This window comes from Ochotona curzoniae, unplaced genomic scaffold (assembly GCF_017591425.1).
Source record: "Ochotona curzoniae isolate NIBS_2020 unplaced genomic scaffold, NIBS_Ocur_1.0 scaffold_4763, whole genome shotgun sequence".
NCBI lineage: Eukaryota > Metazoa > Chordata > Mammalia > Lagomorpha > Ochotonidae > Ochotona > Ochotona curzoniae.
This window is the reverse complement of record NW_024467123.1, coordinates 8,905,764-8,925,018: the sequence shown is the minus strand read 5'-3', so window position 1 is coordinate 8,925,018 and position 19,255 is coordinate 8,905,764.

Genomic DNA, 19,255 nt, shown 5'->3' with positions numbered 1-19,255 from the left:
GCCATCCTCAACTGCTGTCCCAGGCCACAAGCAGAGAGCTGGATGGGAAACAGGGTTGCCAGGATTAGAACTGGCGCCCACATGGGATCCCAGCGTGTTCAAGGTGAGGACTTTAACCACTATGCTATAGTGCCCAGCCCTCTAAATTGATTTTCAAAGACCTCTTGAGTCACGGGTTATTATTTTTTTTTTTTTGAGTCACGGGTTATTTAGAAATATGTTCCAACTTTCCTACCTGTGTTTCCATTAATGATTTTATGTTGAATTCTTTGTCACCTGAGAATACCCTTAGAATGCTTCTCATTCTTCTTAACTGTGGAAGATGTATTTTATGGCCCAAGGTGTGGTCTACCATGGTGAATTTTCCATATGAGCCTTGTCAAAAGAAAATGTTTGGGAAAGCAAATGGAGTCAGGTGTATTTGAGCTTAAAAAAAAAAAAAAAAAACCATTCAGTAAGGAATCTGAGAGCTTCACCTAGATTGGAGTCAGGTTATATATAGTATATGTGCTGCCGAAGCGAGCACAGAGTCAGGTTATATCTAGATGGTGGTGGTCAAGATGACGGAGGTGACGGGGCGGGGGGCTTAAGTACAGAAGCAGTCTGCTTGGGTAAATAGAAGATCTCTGTTTTCTCTCTCTCTTTCTCTCTCTCTCTGACTTCCAAAATAAATAAATACTCCCAAGTTAAATCACAAGTTAAAGTGTGGAAGTCAGATTATAATTTAATTTGTGCAGAGATCACTTTAGACCTAATCTAATTGACTTGAATAGCTTAAAAAGAATATATGTCCCCTATTGTTTGGGGGAGTGTGCAATGTCGATGAAATGCAGCTGACTGATGGTGCTGCTCGGGTCGTTGCATCCTTGTTGATTTTCTGCCTAGCTGATCTACATGTTGCTAACAGAGAAATTTGTGAGATTCCCCCACTATAGATTTGGAGATTTCCCTTTTTCAGTTCTACCAGGCAGTGAAGAATTCCATTTTTTGTTGCCACAATAGAATGGCCGAGAGTAGGTTGGCATAAAGAGCAGAAATCAGTCTCATGGTTGTAGAGGATGTGTCACCCCGTGGGGGAGGAAGGAGAAGGCAGGAGCACAGAGAGGAGAGACACCGGGAGAGAGAGGAAGGCAGGACATCACACTTAGTCCTTTATCAGGAGCCCACTCCAACCATAGCCAGCCATAGCCAAGGCAACGTGCACCTGACCCACTCACCTCCTTGACTTTCCACCTCTGAACACTATCGCATGAGGGACCAAGTCCCAGTATGCTACCTCCTGCCTCGTGTGACTCAAACTCCTCCCACACGCAGGAGACATTTATCGCAGCATAACACCCACAAGTCTTAACTCCTTTGAGCACTAATTGGAAAGTTCAAAGTCAAGAGTCTCCTCTCTATCAGATGTGGCCAAGACACAAAGAGCTCCTGAGGCAAATTCCTCTCCAGCTGTGAGCGTGTGACATTAACAAAAGCAGTGATGGGATAGACCAGCAAGCCCATTCCTGAAGGAATAAATAGGCAAGGAGATCAAGATGATCTGGATAACTGGTTCCATGTAAGGCCAAATCCAACACAAAAAGCATCATGGAGGCGTGAACCCAATAAACAATTTTCTTTTACTCTCTATCTGGCATCCTGTTCCCATCCAAAGTTGGAGTAGGTACTGGGTCCCCAAAGCCCAAGACAGCCCTGAGTTTTACTAGGGACCATGCACTCCACTATTGCCTCAAGGTGAAGTTGCATACTGCCATCTCTTCAGCGCTGGGGTCCTGGGGGTGTCCTCACTCATACCACTCCCTTGGGCATTGCCCCAGTAAGATCACTCAGCGACAGTGTATTTTTACTTGGATTCTTTCCAGAACTCTGATCTGCGTGTTGCCCGTTAGTTATAATTGCACGTAGCTCACATTTTCCACTAGAGCCATTAGCGTATTCTTGTCACTGTATCATATTTCCCGTCTAACAACTCTAGCATCCATGCCGTGTTTGAGCCTTGGGCTAATACGACTATTTTGTCTTTCCATATTTTTCTTGCCTTGGAGCATGCCTTGTCACTTTTTTTTTGGTAGAGTCAGATCTGTTGTATGAGACAAATTGCTTGTTGAAGTACATAGACATTTAATATGAGAAAGTATGATAATTACAGGAGAGCCTGTGGTGTGTTGGGTATTGTAGCTATTAATGCCACAGACTACAAATCTCCCCAGTGTCCACGTTCATGTCTGTCCTCTTGACTTTGGGCTTCCCTACAGATTGCTCCTCAGAGAGAGTGTTTCTGCTATTAGACTGGAGATCTGCAGGTGCCGTGAGTGATAAAGCACAGAAAGGGAAAAATTCTACAATCAATCAATTAAGTCTCATGTTTGGTAGTGTTGTAGGTCTCTCTGACCGTATAGATGTGTGCCCTTAACCTTCGCTCCCTTCCCTGACTGTAACACGACTTGTTCTTTTTCATCAGCCCTGTTCACTGGGCTTTCCCACTTTAACACAAGAAGCTAAAGGGAACTGGAATGCAAGAAATGCCCTTTTCCACTAGTGGGATAATCCCCGGCAGCGTCTTTCTCCCTCAACAGAAAGCCTTTGTTGCAAATGCCCCAGATGCATTTTAGAACCACCATCCCTCCCTTCCTTTCCTGGCCCAAGCCAGGAAGCTGGGGGGGGGGGGGGGGGGGGGGGCACGTCCCCAGCCCTTGCTCAGGAAAACCTGCTGTGGTCTGCAGCGCTCACACGTTCATCGCTCTGATAGTCACCCACATTGTAACTTTTTACAATCACCCCTGACATATTCCTTATCTGGATTTTGCTTTAAATAAACTGATCCCAGCTAAGCTTCTCTGGGTGAGTCTCCATCTGTATATATTTGCAAGCAGAATTGGTCCTGCAGACTGAGATCTACAAAGCCACTGGTTTGGGGGGCTTGGTGTGGTAGCCTAGTGACTAAAGTCCTCACTTTGCATGCTCCGGGATCCCATGTGGACACCAGTTATTATCTCAGCTGCTCTACTTCCCATCCAGCTTCCTGCTTGTGGCCTGAAAAAAGGACAGCCCAAGGCCTTGGGACCCTGCACCCATGTGGGAGACCTGGAAGTTCCTGGCTCCTGGCTCCTGGTTTCAGATCGACGCAGCTCTGGCTATTGCAGCCACTTGGGGAGTGAACCAATGGATAGAAGATATTTCTCTCTGTCTCTCCTTTTCTCTTTCTGATTAAAAAAAAATTTTTTTTTTTTTTAAATCACTGTTGAGCCTGGCATGGCATCCTAGTGACTAAAGTCCTTGCCTTGCACACACCGGAATCCCATATGAGCGCCGATTCTAATCCCGGCAGCTCCACTTCCCATCCAGCTCCCTGCCTGTGGCCTGGGAAAGCAGCTGAGGACGGCTCAAAGATTTGGGACCCTGCATCCACACAGGAGACATGGAAGAGGCTCGTGGCTCCTGGCTTCGGTTCGGTACTGCTCCAGGAATTGTGGTCACTTGGGGAGTGAATCATTGGATGGAGCATCTTCCTCTCTGTATATCTGACTTTGCAATAAAAAATGAGTGAATCTTTTTAAAAATAATAAGATGCATTTATTTGCAGGCCCGTGTGGTGGCCTAATAGGCTAATCCTCCACCTTTGGAGGTCTTGGCTGGTCCACTTCTGATCCAGTTCCCTCATCTGGCATTCACTAGGGTCTCTTGTGTGGGTGGCAGGAACCCAAGTAACTGGGAATCAGGTGCTGCCTCTGAGGGAAGTAGGATACTGTATTGCAAGCAGAGGCAAACGAAAACCTAGGTACCCCCATTGGGGATGCGGGCATCCCAAACTTCAGCTTAACCTGCTATGCCACAACCTCCAATCCAGGAGGCTACTTTAGGTAAGTGGGTCAGGAGCGCTGAAAGTAACATCAGAGCTGAGATCCGAAAGAAGCCCCACAGCCCCACCAGACAGGTCAGCAGTCCCACTTCACAGGTAACGTAGTAGCAGTGTGAGCCGAAGTGCATTTCCCAAGTCATAGCCTAAAGTTCTGACTTTGCTATCAACTCTCCCTGCCACCAAGCAGCTTCAAGATAAGCACTAAGGAGAGGCTGTGAAACCACGTGACTTTGGAAATGCTTAGATACCTTCACAGACTTTGAAATTGAGTCTTCCTGTGGAGAGCTCAGCCCTAATTTGCCTCACCTGGTAAAAGCTATAGTTGACTTTGAAGAGAAACAACCACAGCATGGTGGTCAGAACTCTGGGCAATAACCTGGCTCTGGCAAGAGTTTGCTGGTGACACGGGCGAGTCACTCTCTCTGAGTCTCATGTTGCTCATCCATAAATGGAGAAATCGCAGCTCTGACACAGGAGTTTTGAGTAGCATGAAAATATTTCCCAGTGGATATCAACTTCCTTAGGAAACCAAAGAGAATACACCTTGATTCAAGAAAGGGATCCTGCACTTGACCCTCAGGTCTGCTTCAAGCAGCTGTGATGGATCTGGAGCAAGTCAGGGAACAACAGGAGGAAAGCAAGGAATAGGTTTAGCACCCTGATGGCAACTCAAAAGGACCAAGTTCCTGGACAGAGCCCAGGACCAGCAGCCCCAGCTAAAGCCACAGTACAGGTAATGCAGACTGAGCTATCATCCCTGTATCATCAGCCTTACTGAGGCCTTGCTTCAGCACTGATCTCATTGGAGGTCAACGACAAGGATGAGTAGAAGGAGCAGGCGGATCCTGTCTGGGGGCTTGGATGTTGGGTCCCTGCAGACTGGACCTGGACCAGTGGAGGCCCCCAACAGACAGCCCGTGTCAGGAGGTGAGGTCTGGTTATCTCCTGCAAGATATGCACTAACTTGCACAACTGGGTTTAGATGTGCAAATGCAATGGTGCTGAGTATATGCCTCACTAGTGTACTTAGCTTTTCAAGTGGAGACTAAGATAAAACCCAGCTTTATCTTTTCCGTGTTTGTTGACCTTACCAAGTCATTTAACTTCTCGAAGCCTCCAGTTCACATTCTTAAGAGAATAGCAAGGTGTTTCTTTGCACAATGGATGGAGGCTTGCCTGCATAATGTACATAAAGTCCTTGGCACTCGGCCAGGCAGATCATGAGTATGTGAGAATTGGTAGTTTTTATCTTTACTACTTTCCCCCTGCCCCAAGATTTATTTATCTGAAAGGCAAAGTTATATGCTGGTTCATTCTCCAAATGGCCAAAGCCAGGAATCTAGAACACTTCCCAAGTCTCCCACGTGGGTGCAGGGACCCAAGCACTTGGGCCGTCTTCTGTTGCTTTCCCAGAAACATTTGTGTAAAAAGAGCTGGAGTGGAGGTGCAGCAGCCGGGACTCAAACCAATGCCCACATGGGATGCAGGCATGGCAGGTGACAGCCTAGTCTGATGAAGTACAATGCCAGCCCCTAAATTCACTATTACACTGAGGAAGTCAACACATAATCCGTTGAGTGCAAGTGTCATGCCCGGCTCTGCACATCAGAGAGTAAACTATAATCACCCAAGGCTGAGTGGGATCACAGCCTGGTGGAGAGGGCCCAGGTCCCAGGAGAAACCAAGGCAGGAACACTTGCTGTGTGCACAGGAAACGATTGCTGCTCTTTGGGTGTCTCACTCAGCAGCGGGTGGTCGGAGGTCAGGCCCGCAGACCCGGGGTGGTGCCAAGGGAAAGCCAAGCCCCGGCCCCTGGAGCTCTGGTTACTGGGTAGATTGGAACACAGCTTGCAGCTTTTTCTTCCAGCTTTTCAATGACCAAGAAACTCCCTAAGCTGGATACCTTCCTCCCTGAGGTTTCCAAAACTTCCAATGAACAGAGATTGCGAAATCCAATCCGAGCACTTTCCAGCTTGTTCCAAGAAAGCCCAGGCAGCTGCCTCAGGCCCTGTGGGCCCCTGCAGCCCTGAGGGCACCCTTGCCACCACATGCCAGCCCAGAGATGTAACCACATACCAGAGATTGCAAATCAACTTCTGGCATGGTACTTTCCCACAGGAAGGGTCTACAGAGAATTCAAGAGGAGGTGGCTTCATCTGGGCCAGTGGAAAGTGAGCAAGCAACAGCAGATGGCTCAAGCTGTTGGGCTGCTGCATCCACATGGGAGACCTGGATGGAGTTTCAGGTTGTGGTTTGGGCCTGGTCTGCGGCCTTCTGGGGAATGAAACAGTGCATGGAAAATCTCCATCTCTCTCTCACGTGTGCTCCTTCTCTTTCTGTCTCTTCTATCTGTCATTCTATCTTTCGAATAAATAATTAAACACTTAAAAAAGAAAAAACTGTGGCTGAGTGAAATAAATGACTAAGTCAGCAGGGATGAAGCTTTTTAAAAGTGGAATTGGGGGCCCTGTGCAGTAGCCTAGTTGCTAAATCCTTGCCTTGCAAGTACCAGGATCTCATATGAATGCTGGTTGGGCTGCTCCACTTCCCATCCAGCTCCCTGCCTGTGGCCTGGGAAAGCAGTCGAGGACGGCCCAAAGCTTTGGGACCCTGCACCCGTGGGAGAAACCCAGAAAAAGTTCCAGTCTCCTGGCTCTGGCTGTTGTGGCCACTTGGGGAGTGAACCAGCAGACAGAAGTTCTTTCTCTCCATTTCACCCTCTCTGTGTAAACCTACTTTTCCAATAAAAATAAGTAAATCTTTAGAATAAAAAAATGGAATTGGTAATGCATATGAGCTTCAGGTAAATTAGAACTAAAATTGTGAAAGTCTTGACCCGTGATGCTCTGCAAAATATCTGGAAGCTGAGTGCTCCCCACGGTCACAAGAATCACCCCTGAAATTGGGAATCATGTCAAAGGCCAGAGTGTATTGAACTTGAAAGCATGTCACACACACACACAGTGAGGGAATAGAAATGTATGCCTTGGCCAACACAAATGACAAGTAACTTAAAATATGATTTATATTACAGTCAAACCAGTTTCTTTAGCCAATATCTATTTGAAAGTGCACTTCAGCTTTTAGACTGATTTTAATTTTACATATCAGCATGTTAGGCTCCTTTCCAATTCCTCTAATCCTTTTTTGTTTTTTATTACCCAGAAATCATACCTCTCATTTCAGGGGTGTAGGGAAGTCCAAGAATTCAACCTGGACCCCAACCCTTGCTTTTAGTCCCTTTTCAGTATTCACTAATACTAGCTCCCCATGAGCTGTGATTGCAGAAGTAAGAGGGGCCTTGAACACGGAGTGAAGCATTTTGCATTCGCTGACACAAAAACTCTACAAAGTCAGCCCTTTAGGGGTTCCAAACCTGGACCAGTCTCCTCAAGTCTGAGCAGGAAGTTGCATGTACTTCCAGGCCAAAAGAATGGCGAATGCAGAGGCCAGAAAGAAGTCTGAGTGCAGATCCAGTGGTGTCATCCGGCAAACCCTCCCTGTTCTTCCTACCACTTGCAGGAGCTTCTGCACGTGACTGAGTCCGTGGTAACCAATGGATCTCAGTGTGTGTCCCGTGAAAGTGAGCAAGCCTTGGACGCTGATCAGATTCTGGGAAAGAGAAAAGTGAGGCTGACGGGATTGCAGTCACACTAAGCCTCTTTCTACACTGCCCAACTTTGCCCGGAAGCCTCGGGCCTTCACTTTCCCCTTTGGAGAAGGTGATGGTTGTGGGGGCTGGTGGGAGCCACAGAACTGCTGGAGGAGCGACAGCTGGAGCTCCATCTGCTGCCAGCTGTGAGTCAGGTCATCTTGCCCAGATGGATATTGGTGGTGGACAAGTCTGTGCTGTCAGTGGAATGACAGGAAGGACTAGGTGATCCTGGAGACACATCCAACATTTTGTTGTTAAAATTATATTGATGGGGGAAAATATATAACATAAAACTTAATGTTTTCACTATGTTAAGTATACAAGTCAGCAGTGTGAAGTGTGTTCATATTTTTGTGCCAACTGATCTCAGGAAGTTTTCCTTCTTGCACAGTTGAGGGGCTGGCATTGTGGTACAGTGGATCAAGATGCTTCTTGCAGTGTTGACATCCCAGATGAGGACCGGTTCAACCCTGATGCTTCACTTCCAATCCAGCTCCTTGCTAATGCACCTGGGAAAACAGTGGAAGATAGCCCAAGTATTTGGTGACGTGCTACTCACATGGGAGATGTGGATAAAAGTCCTAGCTTGTGGCTTCACCCTGGCCTACCCCCAGTCACTGCAAGCCTTTGGAGAGTGAACCAACAGACAAGAAATTTCTCATTCTGTCTCTCCATCTCTCTACCCCTGCCTTTCAAATGAATAAAACAGTAGATATTTTTGAATGGCAATATGAAACTCTTCAAAGCAGGACACCCCAGATATAACCAGTAGACATTCCTTTAGGAAGTCTGGATGCTCAAAGGTAAGCATTTGACACTCAACAAACTCCTAAGGCTTCAGCACCCAAGGAGCTAGAACGGCCTTAAAAGTTGGCCTTGTAGAAAAAGCCCTGGTGTTCTGCAACGCAATTCTGAACTTTAGTCACAACAGTATCTAGGCAACCCTTTCAGTAGAGATAATGGGTGTCTCATCATATAAATCATTTGCAAAGGAGCCAAGCACTGACTTGTCGAAAAACCTAAGCAAGTATAAGCCAGGTGCAGGAAAACATCCTTCACACTCACCCATGCTTGCTCTCCCCTCAGGGGAAAACACTTGGAATCTGTCAGTGCTCCTTGGCCAAGACCCTTGCGTTTTACTCTGCTGAGGAGCACAGTGGAAACACCTGTCCAGGGATATATTTACAGATTTGTGCCTTGTCACTAGCACCTGCCTCTCCGGCACAATGACTCAGAAGGGCCTTGGAGTGGCTATTAAGTGACTAATAATGGAGGGTAGGTGTGCCTGCTGGCCAGAGGTCAGCAGTGTCTAACTGTTAGTCACAAAATCCTCTGGAGCAAAGATTGTAGCAAAGGCAGGTTGCTCTATGCAAACGCCCTGGGTTAATTTCCACAATCTGCAGGCAGGCCTTGCCCAGCAGCTTTGCGTGCAGGAGTGCCAAGTCACCCAGTTCTGGGCTGAGGCGGGGGACAATCAACAGCCTCCACCTTCTGATCCTAGTGCTGTGGAAGAGGCAAGGAGGCAGCAAGTGTGGGCACGGAAGTAGGAACAGACCGTGGGAACCCAGCAAAACTAATTCAGGTTGAATGAGAGGAAAAGCCTCACATGAACTGATGTTTGACCCAGAAATCAGGGAAAGAGGGAAGATATACAGGGAGGAAAACCTATGGAAGGACAGCCTAGGTTTTTGGGGAACAGCATGTGCACAGAGAGCTAGGCCTTTGGAGCAGTGTAGGACTGCGGTGTGGTGGACTAGCAGGTGGGGAGTGAAGTCGAGACTTGTAAAAAGGGCCAGTCCTGTAGCATACCAGGTAAAGCTACCACCTGCATTAGCATCCCATATGGGCATGGTTTAGAGTCCCAGCTGCTTCACTTCTGATCCAGCTCCCTGCTAACGTGCCTCAGAAAGCAGCAGAAGATGGGCCAGGTCTTTGGGTCCCTGTACCCACATGGGAGACCTGGAAGAAACTTCTAAACCAACCTAGCTTTAGCCATCGTGGAAATTTAGAAAATGAACCAGCAGATGGAAAAATCTGTCTCTGCCTCTCTCTCTCTCTCTCTCTCTCTCTCTCTCTCTAACTCTGCCTTTCAAGTAAACAAATAAATCTAAAGAGTGAGAGAGAGAAATTCTTAATGAAGTGTGATTGCCTCAGAGCCATGGCCTGGTTAGATCCTTGCCCATTCGCAGTCACCCTCAAAACCCACAGTGTCTGCAGAGAAGTTGTAGCTTTCTATGCAAGAGGGGGTATTGCCTCACAGGCAGCACAGGGGTCCCTGTTACAGCAGTTGCAGAAGGATGGTGACCCCAAAATATCATAGAAGAAATCACCCCAGATAAACTTTCTTTCTTTTTCTTTTTTTTAAAAGATTTATTTATTTTTATTGGAAAGTCAGAATTACAAAGACAAGGAGAGACAGAGAGATACTGAGGAACTGAAAACAACATGGAGTAAACATGGCTCATTGCCCAGTACAATACTTTTCGTTTTTGTAACTTCTGCTTTGCCTACTTGGCTAAGAGACTGCGTGAGCTTGCAGGCCAATGACCAGCGTGACCTTTAGCACAGATGAGGTTCAGTTTCCATGAATCCAAGACATGCAGGAATGTGCGGTCTTCCCTCCCTCGCCTTACAAGTTATTGTAAATTGCCACATTTTCAAGCTGTTGTAAATTGCCCCTATAAAAAGCCCATGAATGTGCTCTTCTGAGCCGCACTCTGGTAAGGGGTGTCCAGCTCTGGTTGTAATAAAACTTTGTTGCGTCTGTCACTGGTGTATGTAGCATTCTGTTTTAGCAGTCAAATGGATGCAACAATACAAAGATCTTTGATCTGCTGTTTCATTCCCCAAGTGGTTGCAACAGCCAAAGCTGAGCTGATTCGAAGCCAGGAGCCAGGCACCTCTTCTGGGTCTCCTACACAGGCTAAGGGTTCCAAGGTTTTGGACTGTCATTTAATGGTTTCCCAGGCCATAAGCAGGGAGCTGGAAGGGAAGTGAAGCAACTAGGACATGAACTGGTGCCCATACAGGATCCTGGTGCATGCAAGGCAGGGACTTTAGCCACTAGGCCACCACGCTGAACCCTTGGGCAAAGCTTTAAGCTGATGTGCCTTCTCATGAGGCTGAGCTGTGTCCTGAGAATGTCCAATTCTTGGCTTCCCCCTGAAGTAGCTCTGGCTACCCCAGAGACCGACCTGAAACTCACCCACAGCCCTGGGATGCAGACACAGCTTCTTCAGGCTCCCGGTGCACTCCCTATGCAGCTCGACAGCCCATAGGAGTTGTTGATAACCTGTGCTAACAGCAAGAGAACACTTAGCAAGTGCCTGGAGGCAGATAGGAGCCTTTCTGCTTCTCTCAGAGGGACTGGCTGGCTGGTGGCAGGAAGGCATTGTGCAGAGCAGGCAATCTGTGGTTTCAAAGACCTTTATGGTCTTATGGTCACACCCCTTCCTTCCAGATGTCTACATTGAACAGGAATCCAGGGAAAGAGATGAGAATTTGGACCTCTTTTGGCAAATCTAGACTTTCTCAGGATTGCTCTTTCCACATTTTTAGAATTAAACCAAGAATCTCTTGGTAGGCACTTTAAGGAGTGCAGCAGCCTGCCTCCTGAGGTGGTGTGTTCTTTGGGAGTTCTGAGGGCCTCTCCAGTTTTAACGAAAGTTAAGATGGCTTTCTGGATAAGAGTAAATAATAAGGGACCAGCAACAGGCTAATCCTCCACCCGTGGTGCTAGCGTTCCTAATGGGCACAGGTTCATGTTCCAACTAATCCACTTCCCATCGAGCTCCCTGCCTGTGGCCTGGGAAAGCAGCAAAGGTCAGCCTGTGGACCCTGCACCCTCATGAGAGAACTGGAAGAAGCTTCTGGCTCCTGGTTTCAGATTGGCTCAGCTCCAGCCATTGTAGCCATTTGGAAAGTGAGCCAGAAGATATAAGATCTTTCTCTCTGGTTTTCCTTCTTTCTATAAATTTGCTTTCCAATAAAAAAAAACAAATCTTTTAAAAATTAATATTTAAAGAGGAGAAAGGCAAAGCTACAGAACAGAGGCACCCACAATGGGAAATGCAAGCACATTTTTATTTTTTGATATTAGAATTATTTTCTTTTTTATCACTTTGGGATTTAAAAAAAAGATTTATTTATTTATTTTATTTGAAAAGCAGGGTTTCAGACAGAGGAGAGACACACAGAAAGAAAGATCTTCCACCCATTGATTCATTCCCCAAATGGCAGCAATGGACTGAGCTGAGCTGACTTGAAGCTGGGAGGCAGGGGCTTCCTCCAGGTCTCCCCTGTGGGTGCAGGAGCCCTAGAGCTTGGGCCATCCATTGCTGCCTTCCCAGGCAGATTAGCAGGAAGCTAAATCAGAAGTGGAGCCAGGACTCAAACCAGCACCCATGTGGGATCCTGGTACCACAAGTGGAGGCTTATCCCACTATACCATGGCTCTAGTACCCAACTTCACATTTTTTTAAGGTCAACATTCTACAAGTTGTAAAACTCCCTACTATTTTCACCCCTTCAGTTCCCGTCCCCCAAAACTAATACCTCAGTCGGCAGTGTTTCCTTACAGTTCTCATTCTGTGTAGAAGCAATGGCAACATGTATGGAGAGAATTCTATACATATTTAGACATAGACAGCATCTGAGGCTGGACCATCTTTGGGCTGGCGAGACCTCTGATGCCAGGTGTTCCTTCCTATTCAGGGTGCACCAGGACTCAGAATGGTTGAGCCTGGCATGGCTGGGGAATCAGGAGAGGAGATTGAAAGTTTCCTGTTTCTGCTCAGCTGAGCAGAGTTATGTATGATAGAAGGAGAAACGGGTCAATGCATGGGAGCAGAGAGGGGCTGGGTTCGAGGGCCTGTGGAGGCACAGCAATTTCTCAGACTCACAGAGGAGCTGCGAGCAGGGTACCCAGAATGCTGGAGTGTCTGAGCCACATCTGCCCCTGGTGTGCCTCAGTGTCTGTTTTTTGTTTGTTTTTTTTTTAAGATTTATTTATTTTTATTGGAAAGGCATATTTTTACAGACAGAAGGAAAGACAGAGAGAAGATTTTCCATCTGCTGGTTCACTCCCCAAATGGTTGCAATGGCCAGAATTAAGCCGATCTGAAACTAGGTGCCAGCAGCCTCTTCCAGGTCTCCCACACGGGTACAGGGTCCCAAGGCTTTGGGCCGTCCTCGACTGCTTTCCCAGGCCACAAGCAGGGAGCTGGATGGGAAGTGGAGCAGCCAGGACACAAACCAGCACCCATATGGGATGCCAGTGCTCGGAAGTGGAGGGTCATAGCCTCTTGAGCCATTGCAATGGGCCATGGCAATGGAGCATGTGTGCCAGATCTTATGGTGAGAAGCAGAAAGGAAGGGTGAGCCAAACAAGCTTTTGAACAACCCTCTTGAGAGAACTCAAGAGGTTATCTCAGATGAAGCCACACCTGCCAGGATCTCCTGCTAGGCCCTTTCTCTTTATTTAAAAAAAAAAAAAAGTAGTTGAAGGGCACAGTTAGAAAGAGAGATACAGGAAAGATCTTCCATCTGCTAGTTCATTCATCACATAACCACAAGACCACTGCTGGGCCAGTTTTAAGCTCAGGAGCCAGGAACTTAAAAGGTCAGCTCACACAGGTGCAGGGGCCGAAGCACTCGAGCCATCTTCTGTTGCTTTCCTTGGTGCATTAACAGGGAGTTAGATTGGAAGCAAAGCAGCTGAGACTTGAGCTGGTGCCGATTATGGGATGCTGAATCTTACAGGTAGAGGGTTAGCCAGTAGAGCCATCGCACCAGCCCTGGTGGTCAGTGGGGAACTTTAAGGGTCCACTGCCTCCCGGTCCAGGACATTAAATCTTTCAGAGCTGAACCTCTGGGTGAACATCCAACAAGTGTAATATCCAAACCTTGTAGCAAGAGTCTAATGGCAAGGATGCCATCAGTGGAGGAAAATACCAAGATCATTGACTGTATTGAGTTTTGCTGAGGAAGTGAAAAGAAGCAACTGCAACTGGTACGCATTGCTGGCAAGAATTAAAATGATACATCCTTTTGGCAGGTGGTTATCTTACAAAGGTGTAAACAGCACGTGGATCACTGATGAATAGTGATTCAAAAGAAAGGATAACATAGAGGCAAACAAAGGTTACTCCTCAAAGTTTCCAGCAGCTCTATTCACAGTCATCCAAAACTAGAAACAGCACAAATACACACAGGGACTGACAAATGGAAACATTCTGCCGCATCTGTGCAATGGAACACTTCTCAGCAATGAAACGAAATGAAGGGCTGAAGAACACAACCCACAAATGAATCCCAAAGACAGTACTCTAAGTGAAAGAAGCCAAATGCAAATACTGCAGACCACATGATTCAAAATCTGCCAAAAGCGACCCTGTGGTGATGGAAAATAAACCGGTGCTTTCCCAGGGGTCAGATTGCTGGGGGAGGGGACTGAGTACAAAGGGCCATATGAGAGCCACAATGGAAATGTTCTATTGGATGACTGAGTGGAGCAAATGACCATATACATCCATCACAACTCTTCAAATAGCACACTTCCAACTGGGGAGGCTGGGGCCAGTGTGGTGGTACAGCTAGCTCCTTAAGCTGTTACTTGTGATACTGGCCTCCCAGCTAGAGTACTTGTTGCTTCCAACTCCGTGCTCATCCCTGGGGGAGGACGGGAAGATGGTGCAAGAACTTGGGCCCCGGCTACCCATGTGGTAGATTAGGATGGAATTCCTGATCCCTGGCTTCCTCCTGGTGCAGACCTACCTGTTGCAGAGCAAACCAGCAGATGGAAGATCTCTATCTTGCCCTCTCTCTCTCTGTCACTCCGCCTTTCAGATACACAAGTAAATCTTGTAAAGAACTGGTGAATTTCACCTCAATAATACCTTAATTTTACAAAAATTATACTTAACTGGTAACAATGCTTGAAATTAAAATAAAAAAACTGAGAAGGAAATGAATAAAGGAATCAGGAAACGAAAGATAACAATAGACAGAATTCTAGAAATTGTTTTAGGGTACAACTTTAAATGCAGTTTAAAACTTAATAGAAACAGGGGCTGGCATGTTGGCTCAACTGTCTATTCCTCTGCCTCCAAGCTCCAGTATCCCATCTGAGAGCCGGTTCATGTCCTGTCTGCTCCAATTTAGATCTGGCTTCAAGCTTATGGCTTGGGGAAGCAATGAAGGTCAGCCTATCAAAGCCTTGGGCCCCTCCACCCATGTGGAAGACCCATATAAAACCCCTGCACTCACGTGGGAGACCAAAAAAAAGTTTTTGGCTCATATGGGAGATCCAGAAAAGGCTCCTGACTCCTGGCTTCAGATCAGCTCAGTCCTGGCCATTGCAGCATCTTGGAGAGTGAACCAGCACATGGAGGATCTTTCTTTCTCTCTTTCTCTCTGTAAAATCTGACTTTCCAACAAAAATAAATAAAATCTTGGAAAAAAAAAGTTACCAGGCCCAGCGTGGTGGCCTAGTGACTAAAGACCTCACCTTGAGTGTGCCAGGATCCCACATGGACACCAATTCTAATCCCGACGGCTCCACTTCCCATCCTGCTTCCTGCTTGTGGCCTGGGAAAGTAGTAGAGAACAGTCCAAAGCCTTGAGACACTGCACCCACCTGGGAGACCTGGAGGAAGTTCCTGCTCCTGGCTTTGGAACAGAGCAGCACAGGCGTTGCGGTCACTTGGGGAGTGAATCATCGGACAGAAGATCTTCCTCTTTTTCTCTTTTCCTCTCTGTATATCTGACTTTGCAATAAAAGAAATATTAACAACAAAAAAAGTTACTACTGGCTTGATAGGCTCAGCTCCAGCCATTGTGGCCATTTGGGGAGTGAACCAACAGAGCAATGATCTTTCTGTATCTCCTCTCAGTAAATCTGCCCTTCCAATAAAAAGAAATAAATTTTTTAAAAATAATAATAAACCTTGATAAAAGTGGTCTGGACCGCCATTGTGACAAAGCAAATTACGCCACTGCCTCCAGCACCAGCATCCTACAGAAGTGATGGTTTGAGTCTTGGCTGCTCTACTTCCAATCCAACTCACTGTTCATGGCTTGGAAAAAGCAGTGGAGGTTGGTCCGAGCATGTGGGGCCCTGCCACCCACTGCGAGAAGCTCCTGGTTCCTGGCTTTAGCAGGCCCAACTCTAGCTGTTAGAGCCATGTGGGGAGTGAACCATTGGATAGAAGCTCTCCCTTTCTCTCTCTAATTCTTTCAGGGTTTTTTTTTTTTTTTAAGTCATTTTTTCCCTAACATTACACACTAAAATAGAAATGGAGAGTATTTCAGAAAAACATAATCCATAAAGTGAGTCCCACCTGAGTGCAGGGACCATCCTCTGATACTTTCCCAGACACATTAGCAGGGAACTGGATGAGAAGTAGAGCAGTTAGGACTTGAACCATCACCCAAAAGGGATGCTGGTACCACAGGCAAATGTCTTATCTGCTATGCTGCAACTCTGGCCCCACTAACAGGCTTTTCCATTCAATTTAATCAATTTAACCTTACTTTCAGAACTTTTAAAAAAGAGAGTTTTCGTTTATTTGAAAGGCAGAGTCACAGAGAGAAGAAGACAGACAGAGAGGTCTTCAATCTACTACTTTACTCCCTAAATGGCCGCAACAGCTAAGCGGAGCCGATCCAAAGCCAGAAGCCAGGATCTGTATCCTGGTCGCCCACGTGACTGACAGAGGCCCAAGCACGAGGCCATTGTCCACTGCTTTCTCAGGCACATTAGCCAGGAGCTAAGTCAAAAGGAAGGAATAACATGTCCAGTTTCTATTGTAAGTTTAGCATTTTGATTCAGTATAGTTCCAAGGACCTTAGAGTATTTGTCACAGTTGTAAGTATCTACTTACAGGTATTCATCAGTGTTTGCACATAGCACGTGGATGGCAGGATTCCAAGCACGTGGGCCATCTTCTGCCGCCCTCCCAGTCACATTTGTGGGAAGCTGGACCAGAGGTAGAGCAGCCAGGACTTGAACCGGCACTTCTAAATGGGAGGCCAGTGCCACCACCTGTGATCTAACCCTCTGTGCCACAATACCAGCTTCACTAACCACTTACTTAATTGCAATGAGCATTTTGTGACTTAAGGTGTTAGTCCTCGGGCCTTGGTAAAGCATATGGTATTTAAATGTTAGTCCTCGGGCCTTGGTAAAGCATATGGTATTTAAATGTTAGGAATAAGTGTTTATCCCTAACAGTGCCACGACTGGGAAATGTACAATTTTTACTGAATCCTATTTCAGAATCCAGGGAAACAGTTTCATCCCCTTTAATGTAAATTGAATCATACTTTAGATCCATTGAGAAATAGTTTTATCTCCTTTAATTTCTTTATATAAATTTATCCACTGACATTGATATCCATTTACATTGCTGGATCAAACTCTACCTGATTGTAGGATAGCAAAGCTCATGATTGCCAAGTCATACATTCTCTTCCTTCCCGTTTGGAATGGAATGTTTTAAAACTCTGAAACAGGCCCCAGCACAACAGCTCGATTGGTTAATCCTCTCCTTGCAAGCACTAGGTTCCCAAATGGGCACTGGTCTTTATGTGCCATCCAGCTCCCTGCTTACGGCCTGGGAAACCAACAGAGGACAGCCCAAATACTTGGGACTCTGCACGCGCATGGGAGACCCAGAAGAAGCTCCTGGCTCCTAGCTTTGGATTGGCTCAGCTTTGGCCATTGCGGCCATCTGGGACATGAACTACCAGATAGAAGATCTTTTTCTCTTTCCTTCTTTCTGTAAAAATAAGCCATTCTAATAAAAATAACTGAAGTCAAATAGATATAAAAAAAGAAAAAAACAACTTTGAAACAAAGAAGAACTCATTCTGAGAGGTTAACATTCCTTTTTAGGGTAGCACCCTCAACTTCTTATTGTCACTTCTTTTGTCAGTCACCTCCTGAACCTGGGCAGGGCTCTCAGCTTAAAAAGCCTCATGTCACGGAGTGGATCACTGCTGAGGGTGCAACAGATGCCAGCAGAATTCAGAGGTTTGGCAATGCTGCAAGAACTTCAAGCCTGCACCCACCAGCAATGTTCCCTGGGTGTCTATAGGGACTTTTCAGGGGTAGAGCAGTTTTCCAGCTCCTGTGTATAGTACATACATAAGTTATCTACGCTGTCACAATTTTTATTCAACCCAAACTTCTATCTCCTTCAATCCAAAATCTAAGGTATGCTATGGTCTTTCAACTCTTATGATTACTTTTTTCCTAAAATTTGACATGTTGGTGGGAATTTTTTTTTTTTTTTTGGTGGCTGGGGGGGAGGTGTTATTTTTCAGAAGGTTTTTTTGTTTTGCTTGTTTGTTGTTGCCTCTTTTTGTTTCCGTTTTATCCATTGGCTTTGTAAATATGCTTTCCTGGGTCTGCCTGCCCATAATTTATTTTTATGGTCTAATGACTTTTTTTTTTTTTTTAATGAATTCAGTCTGTGCTTTCTTTAGAGAAAGAAACTTAGCATCTGAGTAGCATATTAATTAGCTGCCAGAACTTGCCTGGCTTTTGAAGTCCAGTGCTTTGGGACTTGACTGAAGTGTAAATATAATCATGGCCTTTTGCATTTGATTAGTAATTATACCACAGGCACAGCCCAGTCCAAAAGTCAGGCTATCTCTCACTCTGAAAGGTTCTGTTATTAGTGGTCAGTCTGCGGGGGCCAGTGTCCCCAGGAAACAGCCTGTTGCAAGTTGCATTCTTTGCAAACTTTCCAAACCTTTGACTAAACCTCCTACTTTGAGATGGAGAGATTAAGCTCTCTCCCCTTTCTCTTCATAGGAGAGGGACAAAAGCAGCAGGAGTGGGAAGGGTTCTCCGAGCATGAACTGCCTTCTGATGACTACACCCACGTTGTGCCAAATTATACTGATCTTTTCCAGCCTTTCAGATCAAATGCCTGTTTCTGCAAGAAAAATGTGCAACCTCAAACTGATTTCTCTTCAGCCTCTTCTCTACCCCACCCCCTTTAGATTCACCTAAAACATCTGGGTGCTAGGTCCCTTGAATAAATGACGTGGTGTGAAGTCCTGCCACGTTTCTGAGCAGGTCTGGGAGGTGACTCAGGAAAGCCTTTTTAACTTTGTATGCACTTGGGGGTGTGGGGAGGCATGGCTGGAAGTTGCCACCTTTGACCTTTGGGCATATCAGACTGCTTTGCTCCCCAGCCCTGTGACTGTTCTGGTGTCTCACTGAGCTTGAAATTTTTTTTTTTATGGTGCCAGCATTGTGCCATAGGAAGTTAAGACATCACTTACAATCCCAGCATCCTGTAAGAGCATGCTCAAAATCCTAACTGCTCCACTTGGGATCCAGCTCCCTGCTATTACACCTGGAAAAGCTGCAGAAGATGACCCAAATACCTGTGCCCCTGTACTCACATGGGAGATTTGTTTGGAATTCCAGTCTCTGGGTATTGTGACTTTATGGGGAATGACTCTCCCTGTGTAACTCTGCCTCTCCAATAAGCAAATAAATCTTGAAGAAAAATGAATTATATTCACTTGAACAGAAGAAAAACAAAGTTTTTTTTTCCTCTAGAAATGCTCACAACACTCAGAAAACAACCAAGGCTGAGCCAGGACCAGGAACTCCCACCTGGGTCTCGACCATAGGTGTGGGCATCCCACCGCTTAAGCCATCACCTGCTGCCTCCAGGGTTACACACTGCTGGGACGCTGAATGCAGCCGCTGGAGGATGCCA